General features: G+C 45.5%; 1 protein-coding gene across 2 annotated transcripts in view; it reads left to right on the top strand.

Moving 5' to 3' along the window:
- Positions 1-110: 110 nt before the first annotated feature.
- Positions 111-5,501, top strand: part of CCNA1 (cyclin A1) — an 87,659-nt gene continuing 82,268 nt past the window's right edge. The window contains exon 1 of one of the 2 annotated variants that reach the window (XM_075919166.1): positions 111-189. The gene's annotated coding sequence lies outside the window, so the exon portion shown is untranslated. Of the gene's footprint in view, positions 274-5,501 lie in introns of both variants that reach the window. The other variant, XM_025183323.2, reaches the window with a different exon arrangement.

The raw sequence follows: 5,501 nt of genomic DNA, 5'->3' as shown, positions 1-5,501 counted from the left end.
GAGGCGTGGTACAGCACGCGACCTCGCGCGTCGTCGTGCATCTGTCGTCATCTGGCATGACATCACAATGCCGCGTGACGTCACTGCAGCACAACGCGTAGGTGCCCTTCTCACCTGTCATCTCAGGGCCGTAAGGACGTGAGGGGACAAGCGGTTGGCGTCACAACAGCAGAGGACACGTTACTGCAGGTTCTGCTGAAAGGCTGGGAGGGCTTGTTGGGTGCACAGGGGGAATCTGCAGAGGAGGACACAGAAGCCTACTCTTGGTTGTGGGTGAGGCGGCTGTTTCACGCTCCCATTTGTGTTTTCTTATTGTCAAACTTCCCATGACATTTTCTGTGCATAATAGGGTGACCAGATGTCCCATTTATACAGGGACAGTCAGCATATTCCAAGCTTTGTAATTTACACCACCACACATGCTAGTCATGTAGTTTATAGAAAGTTGGTAATATGCTTTAAGCAGTTTGTGAGTCCATTAATGGCCCTCACTGTTTTCTGTGTTTCATAAGTCATCAGGAACCCTACCAAAGCAGTAGTGTGTATATGTAGTTTGGCCTTGCATGTTATACAGATAATGAACCAACACAACCATTTGTTGTTTTTTTGAGCAAACACAGTTATTTAGACTCCCTGTGCCCATGTGGTTCTTTCATATTGCTGCTATTGTGAAAAAAGCCAAAGACCCAACATTTCCCCAGATCCATTAACAATATGCCAGCAATCTTCATTGTGACTTAATCAAATGTTATTGTGATTATCACCTAATTAAGCATCTGATTAGTGTTACGTGAGTACCAGCAGTGTATTTCATCAACAGTGCCCCAACCAGTGAAAAAAACCCAACCTGTAAATGGTTGCTGTGTGGAGAAGACCTAACTGTATGAAAAGACTAAACAGCTATTAAAAATAACAAACTTTTGAAGTGGAGGGATAAAAAATCTTTTTCTAGGATAATTTCCTCTTTCTATCAGAGAGCAGCAGTCAAATCTTGTAATCATTCACAGATCTGTCCTGAAGCAAAGTGAGGAAATTGCAAGAACATCCCCCTAACAATTTTTTCCAGTCTTATTCTGATTGAACTTAGAATGAACTGGCAGTTTGCTAAATGTGCAAAAAATATTAAGTTTATTTACTCTGAAGTGATAGACTCCGACTACAAATGAGAGTAAGGTCAGTGTACTTTTTAAAAAGTTGGACAGAGCATGACTTTTGGAAACTGACAGCTGGCTGCTACATGGACATCTTTTTTATCATATTGCACTCCTGCAACTTGCATTTAAATGTATATTTTCTAACCCTGAGAAGATGAGGTTGTTCCTTTTCTAGGATCTACCTATGAATACTGGTTGTGAATTGCTTATGGCTGGTTGTCAGACCTGATTCTCCACTGCTTTGCACTTTGAGTAATCATTCACCCATGAACAAAGTGAATATTGAATACTGGACAAGTGTAAATGACTATACAAGGGCAAGATAGGAGAGAACTGGGCCCATTTTCTCTGACCTCAATTTCTCTCACTTTCAACATTCCTGTTGTCGGTAATTCAGAGCAGTGAAAGTGAAATACTTCGAGACCAGCCCAAAACTGAGTGACATGTGCGAGACACATTGCAAGTGTGGACAAAGTAATTGCAGTGCTTAATTTGTAATGAAAGAAGTGCCAGGGCTTAAGCAAGTTAGTGCTGGGGCTCAAGCAGTTGTTTTAGGGTACGTCTAGACTACCGCGTTTTGTTGACGGACGTTTTGTTGACAGATACTGTCGACAAAACTTCCGTCGACAAAGAGCGTCCAGACACATTGAGTTCTGTCGACAAAGCAAGCTGCTTTGTCGACAGAACTCCGTAGTCTGGACGCAGTGTTACAGGCAATAACACCTTCTGTCGACAGAGTTCTGTCGACAGAAGGTGTTATGCCTTGTAAAATGAGGTATACCAGCGTCGACAAAACTGCTGAGTTCTGTCGACATCATGTCGACAGAACTCAGCGGTAGTGTAGACGCTGGTATAGTTTTGTCGACAAAAACTAGGTAGTCTAGACACACCCTTACTTTCATAACTAGAGCCCTGCAAATCTGTGGATATCAGCTTTATATGCACATATGTGGATGTGGATCTCCAGAGATAATTTCTGCAGATGCGGATACAAATTTTGTGTCGCACAAGGCTCTATTCATAACTGATGCAGCGACTCTGAAGTGCTGGGGCTGTGAACTACCAAGCCGAGGGGTGCTCAGCCCTTGTGAATCCTGGCACAAATGAAGCACTGAGTAACTGGAGCTATTCAGTATGTTGTAGGAGTCTCACTGTCATGGAGAACAATGCCTTAGAAATAACAGATGCAGGCGGCTCATCAGCTAGATCAGACTGGCTGGAAATTCAACTTGATAACTCAGTTGCATGTAACAGAAGTCATTAGCCCTCCCAACAACAATGTCCAGAACTAGAGCTGGAGAACTGCTTCAGTATAAAAAGAAATACAATCAGGAATATCAAAATGGTACACTGGGACATTTTTAAGTCCAATGTTTTGCTTGTTCCAGCTAGATTCACAACAGGATTTAAATGGCATTCACAAAACCAAGAAGGTTGTGCCTTCCCCTACACAATCCAATAGTACAGTGGGTAGGTGCTTACCTGGGATGTGGGAAAGTCAAGGGGGAATCTCCAGTCTAATGCAGAGACTTGCAAGAAGGTTTCCCCTCTTCCCTAGAGTGTCAGCTATTGGCTATCTTGGAATAGGTCTCTCTCCATTTTGAAGCTGTTCTAGTTTGTATAATTAACTGAAGCAAGAACTGGAAACTGGGCATGCCCTAATTACCAAAGTAAATAGTAATTCTAACTCTCCCTTTGGCCCACTGACTCCTCACTTTTGTGACTGGCATCTAAGTCCCCTTGTGAATCTAACCCTTTGTTTCCAGATTTACTGCTTTTATATAAAAAAAGGGTAAAAACGTGAAATTGAAATGAAATATTTTGTTCTGTCAAAGGAAATGTATCCATGAACCGGACATGGATTTTTTTCAGAATTTTCAATTCCCCAAAAATTCAGATTTTTAAAAATATTTTTGGCACTGCTAATCAGGGTTCCCTCTAAGCTGCATTTCTGCACGGCTGCATGTATGGAATTTAAGGCCTGCCCACCTCACCTGCAGATCTGCGCAGCAGCACTTATTACCACTCACTTTCCTGCTGGACTGGAAGGTGAATGGTTGTGGTGGTGGCCTGGTGGGTTCTGTCAGGGCCACATGGCAGCATGTGGCTGCCGTGCCCCCCTTTGCTCTGGCTGGAGCTGGGGTGCGGTGAGGCTGTCTCTGCTGGTGAAGCCTCACCAGTCATGGTTCCAGCTACGGTAGGCGGGATGCCACAGCCCGGCTGGTGGGGCTGCGTGGTGGGCGGCGGTAGTTCTGGCAGCCCTGGCTCCAACTGGAGCCACCATATGGCAGGTGGCGGCAGCTGCTCCGGCAGCTGGGGCTGGAGCCGTCGCATGGCCTGAAACCTTTCCCCCTGGCTCTTGGCGGCAGCACTGGCCAGGTAGGCAGCATCCAGCCAGCAGCACTGTCCGCCTTACCCCAGGAGCTGCTGGCCAGCAGCTGGGAGCACTGAGCAACGCAGCTTCAGTTCCCCTCTCACCCATCGGTTGAGGCAGCGGAGCAGCCCAGCCCCAGTCCTTCCTCCCATAAAGAGCTGTGGGTTGGCCAGAGGTTGGGCAGCCCAGCTGTGCTCCCCCCCAATGAGCAGATTCCTGGGAGCTGGGCAGCACAGTTCCCGGCCCACTCTCTGCAAGGAACCTCTAGAGGAATGCTCCAGCTGCCACCTCCTCGACCTCTCAACCCCCATCTTGAGCTCCCCCCTGCCCTGAATCCTGCATCCCCTGGCCCGAGCCCTGGTGCACAAGACAAAACTCATTCCACTGAAGGATGGGAAATCTTGGAATTCTGCTGCTAATGAACAACATCACTCGAAACCCAAACTAGTTATTTGCACAGCTCTGTTCCAAACAGCATTCTGTGAGGGGAAAAAAATTCTAGACTCTTCAAAAGCCAGCTGCAAGAGAAATAGTCTCTTGGCTGCCTTTATAAATAGATAGATCCCGGTAGTGTTATGCCACAGCAAGGCAGAGCTTCACTGAACTGAGCTTAGTTACATATCTTTATTACAGCAGCAATGTGCTTCTTACTTTATTCAGGAGTGACAGAAATTAAAATGCTAATGGAGTATTATGCTGTGCACCTGTGCAGCAACTGGAAGTGAGACTACTTTATTAAAAACTAGCTAATCATTTTCTATAGTCAGAAAAGCTGGGTTGTAGCAGGAAAAGCCAAAGCAATCTCCAGATTTTGCTCCCCTATTCTGGGGAGGCCCATTGTATATATCTTCCACTGCTTACTGGCTAAATAATGGTTGACTCATAAAAATGATAGTAAGTTTCTGAATTGTGAAAAACAGAATCATAGAATCCTTGGGCTGGAAGAGACCTCAGAAGGTCATCGAGTCCAGTGCCCTGACCAACCCCAATTAACTCATCCCAACCAAGGCTTTATGAAACTGGGACTTAAAAACCTCCCTAAGTAACCCATTCCAGTGCTTCACCACCCTCCTAGTGAAATGGGTTTTCCTAATATCCAACCTCGATCTTCCCTCACTGTAACTTGAGCCATCTGTCATTACTGTTAACAGCCTCTCTCCATTCTCTTTGGAACCTCCCTTCAGGAAGTTGAAGGCTGCTATCAAATCCCCCCTCACTCTTCTCTTCTGTAGACTAAACAAACCCAACTCCCTCAGCCTCTCCTCATAGGTCATATGCTCCAGGCCCCTAATAATTTTGGTCGCTCTCCGCTGGACCCTCTCCAATGCATCCACATCCTTCCTATAGTCGAGGGCCCTACTGTTGACTCATATCCAGCTTCTCAGCAGAGGGAAGCCACAGTCTAAGAATGCCTACCATTCTGTACCATATTCTGTACTTGATTGTGCAATTATAAATTCAGATTAACTCCATCAAATTTAATATCATTCCAGACGGACACACCTGAAATGAACTCAGAATCTGGCCTTTTATTAGCATGGTATCATAACTGCTAACAACTAAAGCTCTTTACAAACTGTATTTAAGCCTGACAACATCCTTCCCATTCTATGGGGGAGGTGTAGAACAGGGTACAGTATGTCTACCCTTCAGTTAAACACCAGCTCATGCCAACTGATTCAGGCTTGCTGGGCTGTGTAATTGCAGTGTGAATTCTCCAACTTAGGTTGCAGCCTAAGCTCTGGGTCACTTCCATCTCACAGGGCCCTAGTCCAAATGTCTACAACACAATTAACAGTCCTGAGCCCCAGTCACCTAGCACAGGCCACCTGCAGGTGTTTAACTACCATGTAGACATACCCACAGAGATCCTGAGATTAAATGACTTGCAAGCCAGTGTATAGAACTGTGGAGTTTCGATTTCCCTTCTCCTGCATTAACCAATAGACTCTATTGAAATATGAAGAGCTGAT

The sequence above is a fragment of the Pelodiscus sinensis genome, chromosome 1 (assembly GCF_049634645.1).
Source record: "Pelodiscus sinensis isolate JC-2024 chromosome 1, ASM4963464v1, whole genome shotgun sequence".
Classification (NCBI taxonomy): Eukaryota; Metazoa; Chordata; order Testudines; family Trionychidae; genus Pelodiscus; species Pelodiscus sinensis.
Note: the sequence above shows the minus strand (reverse complement) of the source record. Positions and strands in the feature narration are given on the sequence as shown.